The sequence below is a fragment of the Ahaetulla prasina genome, chromosome 2 (genome assembly GCF_028640845.1).
Source record: "Ahaetulla prasina isolate Xishuangbanna chromosome 2, ASM2864084v1, whole genome shotgun sequence".
Taxonomy (NCBI): Eukaryota; Metazoa; Chordata; class Lepidosauria; order Squamata; family Colubridae; genus Ahaetulla; species Ahaetulla prasina.
Genome location: NC_080540.1, coordinates 43,902,417 through 43,915,899, shown reverse-complemented (window position 1 = coordinate 43,915,899; position 13,483 = coordinate 43,902,417). Strand labels below are relative to the sequence as shown.

The 13,483-nt window shown below is 38.8% G+C and overlaps 1 long non-coding RNA gene across 6 annotated transcripts in view; it reads right to left on the bottom strand.

Moving 5' to 3' along the window:
- LOC131191058 (uncharacterized) overlaps positions 1-13,483 on the bottom strand; it is a 60,044-nt gene that overhangs the window by 37,062 nt on the left and 9,499 nt on the right. For 4 of the 6 annotated variants that reach the window (XR_009153416.1, XR_009153413.1, XR_009153411.1 and 1 more), the window contains one exon: positions 2,304-2,335. The exons of the other annotated variants lie outside the window; for them this stretch is intronic. This is a non-coding gene — a long non-coding RNA (uncharacterized LOC131191058). The remainder of the gene's footprint in view (positions 1-2,303; positions 2,336-13,483) is intronic. 6 annotated transcript variants of the gene reach the window in all.

Genomic DNA, 13,483 nt, shown 5'->3' with positions numbered 1-13,483 from the left:
CTGATGGTGCTTGAAGATTACTTTTTCTTGCAATGTTACTCTTCCAATTCATCTTTCGTAAGCCACTGGAATGCTGACAAAACAAAGTTGGACAGTAGACTCTCAAAGTGTATTTAAAAAAAAAAAAGAAATTTCCCAAATCAATGGGCTGAACATTGCTCTAGTCTAGATCCAGAGTACACACAGATCATCACACAGGTCATCATCTACGTGAAAGCCCGAAGACAATGATTTTTAAGTAGGTATTATTAATTGATTTGTAGTTTTTTTCTATCTTTGCTTCATCTAAATAGATCAGGTCAGCCTATATACTGTTTTATCTTTAAAACAATACTTTGAAGCAAACTAGAGAAATTCCAGACTATCAAGTGAACTAAGAGGAAAACAAAGATTTGATACCAGATTCCCTTGTTTTCTTTACTGCTTTCAACTTTCTTCCTGTCTGGGTAAAATAAATATGTTGATAGGATCTTCAGATTTGGGCCAGATTACCAAAATGTTCAGAACACAAAGGGAAAGGATCAGGGGTGAAATCTAATTTTTTTTTGCTACCGGTTCTGTGGGCGTGGCTTGGTGGGCGTGGCTTGGTGGAGGGTGTCATGTGACTGGGTAGGCATGGCTATGTAAGCAAGTGACTGGGGGATCAAAAGACAGAAACTCACTAACCCTGCTGGAGCAGGGTTGGACTAGAACCAGAGTTGAATTCAATTCTGGGAGTTGAAGTCCACAAGTCTTAAAGTGACCAAGGTTGGAGGCCCCTGGACTAGATGACCTCCAGGTCCCTTCCAACCCTGGATTATCCTCTGAAGCTGCGTCTAGTGCCAGGTTTATACTCCTTCCTTCCTTCCCTTCCTCTCTCCCTTCCTCTTTTCTCTCTTTCTCTCTCAAAAATGACCCCCCTGCACATCCCATTTTTCCTCCCAGCCTACCTGAAGCCTGCTACCCAAAAAATGGGGTGGGGGGATCCTGCTAGCCAAACCAAAAAACAGGGAGGGGGGAGTCCGTTTTTCCTTCCAGCAGGCTTCAGGGAAGCCTGCTGGGAGGAAAAAAGGACTCTCCCCTCTGCGGTTTTTGGCTAGCACCCAGCTGAGCTGCGCGATCATCAGAGGTTTTTTTTTTTACTTTTAAAAGCATTTTTTCGGCTGAAGAAAAAATGTTTTTAAAAATTAAAAAAAAAACCCTCTGATGATTGCACAGCTCAGCTGGCCAGTGGTGGTGGTGGGGCAGGGATTTTTGCTACCGGTTCTCCAAACCACCCGCCGCCATCGCTACCGGGTCGGGACATCCGGTCCGAACCAGGAACATTTCACCCTGGAAAGGATTATTTGTATACCCCATTTATCTCTAAGGTTACAATGGGCCATAGAAACAGACCAATCTTAATGTTGCTTTTGTTGCTTTTCCTTAAACTGAATGTTGAAAGAATTATTATTAAATGTTGCTCTGAAACAATACCAAACACCATGATTTCACGCCAGCATTGTAGGTGATACAAGCTGCAAGAGTTTAGGATCAGGCTGACAAAATGCAGCATGAAACTCAAAAGTTATTATCGCTATCCTGAAAGCATTGGCTTGGCATTTTAACACAAATTGCACTGCCAAGCAAAAGCCAGAAACCCTCAATTCATTGAATTTAAAAGGAGAACTGTTTCACAATACAAATAACTGATATATGTGCCACATAGTAGGCATGCATCAGCCATAACATTTGGAAGCTTATTTCAGTCGTTATCCTGGTATACAACAGAAAAGCCACTTGTCTTTTTATTCCTATTTTATTAAGTTAAAACCCGGCTAATTTAATTACGACCCCTGTACTCGTATGTCAATTTTTGTACCATATAAGATTGGAAGTCACAGAGAGCAACAAAATTATCAGAACGAGCAGATGTGTTGTTCCGTAAAATCAAAGTGCATCTGAAGACTTCCAAGAACTCATGAGGGTCACTTCATGTTATAATATCAGTGAAGAGTACTGCATTTAGCACAAATGTAGACATTGCAAGGGCTAATATGCTTTCCGATATGCATTTTAACATTATATTATAGTAGAACTCAGTGAGAATATAGGGGGTGGAAGGTGAGGATTGAAATTACTGTTGGTAACTTGCTTTTTGTTCAGCCTAAGTGCTGCACATCTCAGCAGTCAGGAAAAGCTTCTCAGCAAGAAGATATTGTTATAGCAGAACCACAGAGAGTTGAACACAATTCTCAATTTGCAGGCAAATGGATGTATTGTGTTGGAGTTTAGCAGTAGGAGGCTGCAGAAGTATGAATCACAATCCAGTGGTATTCTCTTACCTAGACTTGTAGCTAGGCATAGGGTCCTTCACCTAAGAGAGAAAGGAAGGCTCAGCATAATGTCTGTATTCTATTATGTTCTTAGTTGTAAACATGTTGTATTTTTCCAGAAGGAAGACAAGTTCTTTCTTAAATAAATTTATTTTTTATTTTATTTACAGTTTTTGTATTTCACCTATATTATTTTTACAAATAACTCAAAGTGGTGAACAAATCCAACATAACTTTCTCCTATTTTTCCCACAACCACCATGTAGGGGAGGGGTGTTATATTCGCGGCCCACGGGTTGGATGCGTCACACGCTGCCCAGGCCCAGTTTAGCGAAGGGGAAAAAAGTCACAATATGTCATACGATGACAGTGACGATATAAGTTTGACATCCCTGCTGTAGGGTGTGTTGGGTTGAAAGACAGCGAGTGGCCCAAAGTCACCCAGCTGGCTTTCAGGACTAAGGCAGCAGTTGAACTCATGGTCTCCCGTTTTCTAGCATAGCCTAACCATTAGACCAAACAATGAGTATGCCATCATTCATGTTCTATGATAAGATACAACCTTTTTTAAAATCTTCCTTTTCTGGAATTGGCTTACTTTGGGATAAATATGAATAATCAGATGAAAAATGTAACAATGCTGGGAGAGCACAAACATTTAGTATATCTTGAATATTCTACTCTCGGTGCTACAAATTTTTTTAAAAATGGTAAAGTCTCTGAGCAAAGAATTTAAAATGCAAGTAACATTTTCAGATCCACCGGAGGAGGAAGTGACAATCTCCAAAAAGCTAGTATTAGTAGCTTCTAGGGTTAAGGTTAGCGAGAAGACAATGGTCACTTCATTATGTTAACCTGTTCAAAGCACATAATTTAATGCATCCTTCTGTACTTTATATCCTCCAGATAAGTTGGTTATTAACTATACTGGCTGGAGATAGTGAGGATTGTAAATCATAGTCTCTTGAGAGATCATGCTATGGCACTTTGTGTTAATGAGGAGTTATATCTTAGCGGCAGATGTCAGGTTTATATGTAAAAGGTCCCAGCTCATTCTCAAGCCTTTCTGAGTTAGAGCTGGGAAAACTCCATTCTGGAATTGCTGATCAGAGGTTAAGTGGACCAATGGTCTTACCCAATAAAAAGTATTTTTTGATGTTTCATAATAGGTTTATTTTATCAAATGTATAGGCACCCAATCTATTGGGCAGAATGAGTTCAGGAGGAATCCCAAGCGGCACACCAATTAAATATGGAAAGAAATAAGAGAACCCAAAACTCCCAGCTATCATGACCTGTCAGGATTGAGTTTAAGCCCGTTTCTCCCGTCTAACCCCCAAACTCACTAAACAAGGTTTCATTAGCCTCACTGGGTTTCCTCAAGGTTGAAGTGTACAACTGGATTTCATCAGCTTACTGATACATACCATTGGTTTCTATGGACGTTACCATTGAGTGCTGTGCAGGGGTGGAATTTCACTGATTCGGACTGGATCGCGCGTACTGGTAGTGGTGATTTGAAGGGTTTCATTGAACAAATATGGTTGGCCCTACCCACTTGCCACCCACCCCTTCCGCTCTGTGTGTATGTGTTGTGGTCCATCAGCAGCCTACAGTGCTGGTGGCAGAATCGGACAGTGATGAGGCGGAGGCGAGGCCAGGGCCATCGAGAATGGGGTGTGGACCCCAGAGCCTGAGAGTAGTGAGAGTGAGATGCAGACTCCAAAGCCTCCAGAGGCTGAGAGTAGTGAGGAGGAGGAGGAGCTGGGAGAGCCTGTCCCTAATGCCCGAATGAAAAGAGCTGCCAAAAGGCAAGAGCAACTCAAGCAGAGAGGTCATCTCGTGAGTAGGGCCAAGAGATAATTGGCCCCTCCCATAAGGTTTAAAAGGAGACCGGCATCGGTGTCTCAGTTTGCCGGAAAACAAGGTTGGAGCTGTGCCCGTCCCATTCTCTGCTCTGGATGTTTCTCTGAGAAGACCTTGGCAGCTCTCCGTTCTCTGCTCGAGACGCTTATCTGCAAAGGACTTTGGCAATTATCTAAATTGGACCAGGTTGGAAATAATGACAGACTGTTTTGTGTGGGAAGCCTTTGCTTTCTTTTGAGTTTCACGACGCTGGGAATGGGTCAATTCCCAGCTGCTTGAATAAAGTTTATTTTCATTAAGAACTGCATTTGCTCAAGTCTGGGTCACAACAGTATGCCCAAAGAGAAGTTTTCTTCCTCCCCCTTCACAGCAGAGAGGGAGTGCAGCAGACTGCCTTCTGAGCAGCTCCGCTGTGAATGGAGAGAGAAAAGTTCAACTTCTCTCTGCAGCAGCATTCAACATGGCTGCTTCTCTTTTCCTTCTCGGGCTCATACACACAGAGCAAACATGAGACGGAGATGAGAAGCAGCCAGGTTGAATGCTAGAAGATTTGGCTGAACTTTTCTGTTGGCTCTGTGGGCGTGGCTTGATGGGGTGCTGCCGCCCCACCTTGCTGCAAGTGATGTCAAGTTGGCCATGCCCACTCAGTCACATGACTCGCAAGCCACACCCACAGAACTGGTAGGGAAAAAAATTGAATGTCACTCCTTGTTGTGACCCAGGCCCAATTAGGTAGTAGGAAACTCAGTCAGTGTAAAAACAAACAAACTTTATTCGAACAGCTGAGAATTACTTCATTCTCAGTGTAGCTCAACTAAACTAAAGCAAATTCCTCCCAATACAACTCCTCAGTCCTATCATCAATCTTAGTCCAATTAGGCAAACTGCCAAAGACCTTTCTTGGCAAAAGTTCAGAAGACAATGATACAAAATAAATGCAACAAGACGAAGCTATCAATGTTGTTTTCCGGCAAAGAGCCCAAATGCAATTGCTGGTTTTTTTAAGCCTTATGGGAGAGGCCAATCATATTCCTGAGTCATCCTCTTTGAGCTGCTCTTGCCTTCTGGCAGCTCTTCTCATGCGTGCATTAGGAACAGGCTCCTCCTGTTCCTCTGCCTCACTACTGTCAGTCTCTGGAGTTCGCACCTCACTCCCCGATGGCCCTGGCCCCACCTCAGTCTCCAATGCAGAGCCCTCATTCGGGCCTTTCCCAGCCTCCAGGACTGGCCCACCCTCTTCCTTAGCCTCATCGCTGTCCAAGTCTGTTGCCAGCTCTGCAGGCTGCTGGTGGACCACAACACCCCTGGTTCTGTGGTATCTCATGTCAAGGACCTTGGCTCAACTCTCTTATTCAATATTGTCCATCTCTTTTACTTGAGGCCAGACATAAAAATCCCCCTATTCAGTTGTCTATAGTAATGTTTGGGGGAAAAGATAAGCAGAGTTATAATCTATTTTGAGGAGTAATTCTTGCTGAGGGCTTATCTGCAAGGCTACTTGTAGGTCCTTTAAAAAAGCCTATATTTTGGTCCCCATTCAAATAAAGTATGGATTCTTTTGCTGCTCATTGTGAATCACTATGGTGTCTTCTCACTGTATCATTGATCTTTTGAAAATCAAATAGACAAATAAACATGAATACGTTGTGAGATAAACATTTGACATTTTCTATATCCATACTTGTATTTATATATGCTCAAGAAGAGACAAAGAATAGTCACCCACTTTTAGTGAATTTAACAATTAAAATTTGCAGATTCTTCTCTACCCACTCTTTCCCAGTGGCGTATCTCCTCAAAATGTTCTGAAAGAAAAGAAGTTATTGTACATTTGCAACCAAAACTTGGGTGAGAGTCTGAGCTCCTGTTACTGTGGATTCCTTGGCTCTGTATTCTACATAATAGTGCAAGCTTAGGTGTTGAAACATTTATGAAAATTAATGAGCAACAACACTGTGATAAACATACAAAATGGAGCACATACATTGAGTACGTTTCCAAGTATCACCCTGAAATATCCATCAGCTGGAATCCAAGGAGAAGGAAATGATTATTCTTTTATTGCTTTCAGTTTAATTAAATACTGGCAAAGAAAAGAACCATCCAGTCACAATCTTCTCCAAATATCCTGTCTAGATCCACTTCCCACTTGCCATCTCCCATTTATTTATGGAAATCCATCACTACGATTGGTGAAATTTGCTGACAAAAACTGTAAAGCAAGCCTGTTGAATATTTGTCATGATGTTCCTCTTAATTTTCCTCCTGGTTTATCTCAGTGGGCTGTTCTCACATATATTTTTAATTTGTATATTTTTTTTGCACCACTTGTTTTTGTTCTTTTTGCTATTGTTTTATTAAACAGAAAAAGAGGGAAATAAATCTTTGAATACCTATTTGCTATATATTTATATAATTAATGGAAACCGAGTATCATCAACTAATGTACATTTTAGCTTTAAATATTTTCTCCCATTACAGGCATTCTCACAGGATACAGCTTTTTAAGTGGATGGATATAGCATAGCTTTTCCCTTTTCAGCTAGAATATCAGTCTGAAAAATGGGATATCAACTACTGTTTGTTATTTCCCCCCCTCAACAGGCTTTGTGAGATTTTGGTTCAACTTAATACCATTTTTGTATGACATACTAGTCAATGTCAAACTGCTTACCATAAAAGATTGAACATCGCAACCTAAGCATTAGATAATATTCCTCCTCCTTTTCTCCAGGATTTTCAATCATCTTTCACAGCAAATAATTCTTGGAAACTAAAGTTATTTATTATTGTTTCCAAACTTTCACCTGCTTGGTGTAGATAATATCTCAGTTGGATTTTGGACCACTGAAAGTAGAATGGATGCAAGGAAAATATTTCCCCTCAGTATATTAGGCTGAAATAATCTGACTCCATTAATAAAAAAGTATTGTTTATAATTATTTATTATTTAGCATATGACATACATTGTCAGGGAAATCTACATATGCTAGACACCATACAGTCCTGATAGCCTACATTGCTAGTTCATTCTGTTTGGTTTTTGCATCTATTCTTGGTGCACCGCAGGGGGTGAACTAGCTTTGCACCAATTGCTTAGCAACACTCAGGGTGCTGGCTCTTTCCAGGTTCTTCTGCTGGTCTCATCTTGCCTTATCTCATCTCACAATGCCTTGCATCCAGCCAAATCCACCGCTGGCTTCTACTCGCTTTACACACGAGTTAGGGTACCACTTTTCCCACCAAAGTGGTACCCATTTATCTATTCACAATATCACATGCTTCTGAACAGCTGGATAGGCAGGAGCTAGAGGTCAAACGATGGGGGCTCACTCCATCTCACGGAGGTCGGTTGGAATTGCCAGGGCGCAGACTATTTTTGGCCAGCAATTCCACCCTCAGTATCTCCCGTCTCTAGTGAAGAAAAATATAGCTTAGAAGTGTTTTCTATTAAAAATTCAAGGAATTGTATCTGCTGAAATAAATTACATTAGGTATTCATATTACAGAGACACAATAGGGTTCCCTGCTAAAAGAATACATGCTTAAATGTAAATGTATAGACAACGTAGTATGTTGGAAAATAAAAGTATAATACTAGCCCAATAGCAACCTACAGATCTTCGTAGTAATGTGTGAAAGACAGTACAGTTCACAAGTTGCAGCAGTCAAATAAACATTAAAAAATATAAATATAAAAGTCATGACCAATCATATTGGGAATAATTCATTCTTATTATGACGACATGAATTTAGTAAATTCTTCTTGATCATGTTCCTTAAAGACTCTTCTTGGGGACACATGTCTTATAATATTAAAAGAAGCCACCAGCAGCTTTTCCCTTTACAAATTTGCCTTTAAATGTTAAGTTCATGATTATCAAATTTGTGGCGTAAATTGCACAGATTGTCCGAGCAACAAAGATTTTTTTTCCTTCTGAGTTCCCCAACTTTCAGTTTTATTGGATAATCCAGTTCTACTCTACCATGACAGAGAAAGCTTCCTTATCAGCAAAAATATGTAGATAGTCCTTGTGTAATGACTGCCTCATACAGTGATGATTCAATTATGAAGGTGCCAAAAATCCAACAAACTTTGGAAGCGATTTTCAAATTTATAATTGTCGCTGTATCCCAATCACACGAACACAACTTAGAGACAATTGCGATCACAAAATGAAGACCACCTGTATTTATTTTCCTTAATTATGACCCTCCTTTGTAATGAAAAGATATACAGCAAACAATTCGGATTCCTTGGCCAGAACCAGGTTTGTTGGGACCAATTACGTTTGATCTTTGTTTATCCATGTGAATTAAGACTGTTTCTGCCCTGTTTTGAAAAGGGGTTTGTTTTACTTGCGAGTAACACATTAACAGAGTTGGAAGGGATCTTATAGGTCATCTAGTCCAACCCCCCACCCCCGTTCAAGCAGGAGTAAGCGGCTTATCATTACTTGTGAAGGCTGGGTCAGAACACAACCCTGTGAAGTGGGCTGAGCTGAGTGAGAGTGACTGGCTCAAAGTTACCTAGCCAGCTTTCACACCTAAACTTCTTTAGTAGGACAAAAAAGCTTCACGCTGAAAGCAGAAAAAATATGAAATACCAGGAATAGTTATGAAGTATTAAACTGATTTTCACGTCATGCCTGCAATAATCTAAGACTACTGCTAGAAATAAAAATCTTAACTTTGAAAATTGCAGAACCAATTTTAAGACTATCTTTTCATTGCCTTTCAGTGGTCTGCTTGAAAAGAGTAACCACAAGAATAAGATCTCCAGATAGGATGGAAATAAAGCATATATTTACATCTATATTTGCACTCTGCATGTTAAATAAAATCTTAAATAGAATTAAAAAGGAATGTAAATACTAATGCATTCAAGACAGTGTTTACTTGAATCATGCTTTAATTTAAATCTTCATATAGGTAAGAGCTGCTCAACTCTGAAATTACCGTATATACTCGAGTATAAGCCGAGTTTTTCAGCACGTTTTTTGTGCTGAAAAACGTCCCCTCGGCTTATACTCATATATACGCTTATCTCAGTTTTTTTTTCGTTTTTCACATTATACCGGCGGTAGCGAACTTGGGGGGCTTTTGCTTTAGCGCGGGGAAGCCCTGCCGGTGCAGTGAGAGGGCGGGGCGGGGGAGCCGCCAGCCTTCTCGGCCGAGGGAGGGAGAGTTTCGCCGACCGGTAGGTGCCTCATTTCCCACCCTCGGCTTATACTCGAGTCCCCAGTTTTACCCCAGTTTTTGGGGTAAAATTGGGGACCTCGGCTTATACTCGGATCGGCTTATATTCGAGTATATACGGTATCTGTCAGTGGATTATATTTTGATCAGTGGTAACTTTTATATAGCAGCATCATCCCAAAACAGCATTCTGTTTTGAATTATCGTAACAAATATACTCTGGTGCTCCAAGATAAATTGGTACATCTCTGCCACAATTAACATTCTTTGTTTGGAATCCTAAATATTGAATATAAATAGACTAAAAGTTGCTATTGACAACATAGGATAGTATCCACTTCTTCCCATCGTTGGTGGGAAAATCAATGGTTTTATGTATAGGATGGGGAGAGGATTCCTCTTTTTCCAAATCCTAATAATATCGTCTGGAGAATAGGCATTTCCTAGAGCAGATGTTGGCATTGGGGAACACCCAGGAGCTGAAGCAGAATGGAGATCAAGAGATGTCCTCTTATGCAATGCCAAATGTCATAAATAACATTTATATATGGTAATCTGGAAGTCACTACTAAAATTAGAACACTGCTACTAATTTGTTAGGCAGCCTTAGGTAAACCATCATTCTTTCCACTGCAAATCCAACATTAACATGTGGTGATAGTAGTTTATTTGTGTGACTAGGGTGAAGATTTTCAACACCATAAGCTGACTATATAAATTGCTTCTAGACTTTCATTAGACACTCTCAAAGTAATATAGCTTCGCTTTGTTTTGCTTTACATGAAAAACATACACTGATTTATTTTGCATAATTTGATTAAAAATCTATTAGATAACTAGACTAGGAGTTATTACCAATATCAATAATGGACTAAATGGGCAATTGCTGCCTCTTTCTGTGAAAGAAAACATGCACATTAGAAAGCCAACTTCAATACAGATCAGTAATTTACAATGCTGCATTTTGAAAGACAGACAAACAGAAAGCCACCATAATACATTGCTGCTACTATTTTAAATTTGTTTGCATGGTCTAATCAGCAGCTGAAGCATTAACACACATCCATGGTGAGTCCAGAAGTATTTCAGCAACAATTGAAATTCAGCAACAATCCCTTCAACTGTCCTGTTTCAAAATGATGCAGTGGAATTAAGTTTGGAGCTTATTATCATATTCTTTCCAGAAACTGAGGAGAGGGTGCTGGATTTTAAGCAACAAAGAAGTTGTGTTGGTCAAGGAATCAGGCCATTCTGTAATTGTGTAACAATCTGTCTTTAGCTCAGTCTTCTATTTTTTTATTTTTTTATTTATTTTATTTGCATTTATATCCCGCCCTTCTCCGAAGACTCAGGGCGGCTTACACTATGTTAGCAATAGTCTTCATCCTATTTGTATATTTATATACAAAGTCAACTTATTGCCCCCAACAATCTGGGTCCTCATTTTACCTACCTTATAAAGGATGGAAGGCTGAGTCAACCTTGGGCCTGGTGGGACTAGAACCTGCAGTAATTGCAGGCAGCTGTGTTAATAACAGACTGTTTTACCAATCTGAGCCACAGAGGCCCAATTCTAAGGGATTTTGATTCTTAACTACAAAGGCTATTGATCCAAGCCCACATTCCAAGATGATAAATAGTCTCCCTCTCCTCTATTTAATTCTATCCATCAATATACCTAAACTTACTCCAAAGGAATAGAATTATATGATAGTTGTTTATGAGCAGAAGATGTTTACAGGAAATCTAAGAAGGGTGTGGGAGAATAAAATACAAAAGAACATTTTTGCACTAAGCAAGAGTTTTCTCTAGACATCAATCCTATTTAATTATTCTCATCAGTTACATTCCTCGTAACATTACCTTGGGTAAAAACTATTCATATGGGAAAGCTGAGATATGGTTTGTTTTATAAACTAAGAGACAAAAAAGTATTTTTCAGTTTAGTGTGAGTTATAGGCTTACATATGAATGTTGTTGTTGTTAGTTGCGAAGTCATGTCCGACCCATCGCGATCCCATAGACAACGTTCCTCCAGGCCTTCCTGTACTCTACCATCCTCTGGAGTCCATTTAAGCTCACACCTACTGCTTCAGTGACTCCATCCAGCCACCACATTCTGTCCTCCCCTTTTCCTTTTGCCCTCAATCTTTACCAGCATTAGGCTCTTCTCCATTGAGTCCTTGAATGTTAGTTGACATTAAAAAGCATACTATTCAGGAAGGAAAAGTACCACTAGAACTTTCTATGGAAAACTTATTGAAGAAACAGAACTATTTTAAAGGAAGTGATGTAAAAAAAAATCTGTCAGGGCTTTCAAGCAAAATGAAAATCCACATAATTCAAAAAATTACTTGTAAGTATGTGTATAATTGGAAAATTTGTATTTGGAATACAATTATTTGAAAAAACTATATATATATAGAAATAAAATATGTTCGTCAAAGTATTCAAGTAAATGTAGCTTTTCTTGTGGTTTAATTTGTTTAGGATGATACAGAATTTTCAGACAGTGGAATAACAATGGAATACATTTAATAGTGTTTGGATCAGGTATAGACTGATTTCAATGTTAGTTTCAGGCTCAGAAAACAAAACAAGTGTAGTAAGTAAAAGAGTGGTTATTAAAAATAATAAAGGACCTGGCAAAAGATGCTTTATTTGGCTGTTAAAATCATATGAATACTTTTTTTTAATTATCTATACCACCCTGCTCCTTGAGTAGAGTAGCCCACTGTGGTGTATGACATTCTGCTTCTGGATATTATGGAAGTTTCAAAATGGCCATTATGTTCAATGATTTTAAAATTCAGAATGTTAGTGCACAGACACATATCATTACACATAAAAGTGTCTCTTTGGATTACTGTAAAGATTTCCTTTGGGTGTTTGTAAAAGGGCTGTAGAGAGGCAGTAAGAATGCATACTTCACCCCAGTCCAATCTCACACTGACAGGAAAGCTGTATAGTGAGAATGTAATAGTGTTCAATTGAGTGTGATTACAATCTGCTGCCTGGTAGACTCTCTGGTCACACACAGTTGCTAACTCAAATATGTACAAGAGCCCAGGCAGCCACTTGTACAAGAATTTTTTTTTTTTAAAGAACTATGGCACACGTTTAGATATTGCTGCCTGGACTCTTCTCAATCTTTAATGTCTCATTCTATGTTTGATAATGCTATTTCATACCCTACTATATAGGATATTTCAAAATATTATAGGCAATTCTATGGTTAGATTTTGGGTGGCAGGCACTCTAACCTATACATTCATTCATGCTATTTGCATCTCATTTGTTTATGTTTTTAAATTTACTGGCTGCCCAACCACAAACCAACAAGCAGGGTTTATGCAATTTAAACCAGATACAGTCTATGATCACAATGTTATGTGATGATTCTGGATTTTTCACATCACCCATCTCCTTCCACTTATGACTGTAACTTTGTTGCTTGTATCCTTACAATTTATACTGATATTGTTTCCTGATTGCTTATTTGTAGCCTATGACAATCATTAAGTGTTGTATCATTAAGTGTTAAACTTGTACCCTATGACTATCATTAAGTGTTTTAAGTGTTGTATCTTGATGAAGGTATCTTTTCTTTTATGTACACTGAGAGCATATGCACCAAGACAAATTCCTTGTGTGTCCAATCACACTTGGCCAATAAAAATTCTATTCTATTCTATTCTATTCTATTCTATTCTATTCTATTCTATTCTATTCTATTCTATTCTATTCTAATCTAATCCTGTTCTATTCACACACACCCGAACCCTTTTCAATATCATCAAATTTTAATTTTCTGAGATTTAACACAGTAAGCAAAAAAAACCCCACCACATTTCATTAAAAAAAAGAAAATAAACACCCACTCACTTTGCATTATTTTACCAGCAAATTATGTAATGATTTAAAATTCAAAATTTGAAATCAGCTAACATTGAAACAAACTGATCAGTAAGCATGGGACATGTATTGGTATTTTGGAAATGTACCCATCTACCTACGTCTTTAAAAAAAAAGAATGTATTGAGAGACAATAAGTAAAACATTAAAATATGTTAAATAGCAAAAGAGAAAGATAAAATTAGAGGGAAAAGGAGGGACAGGGAGAA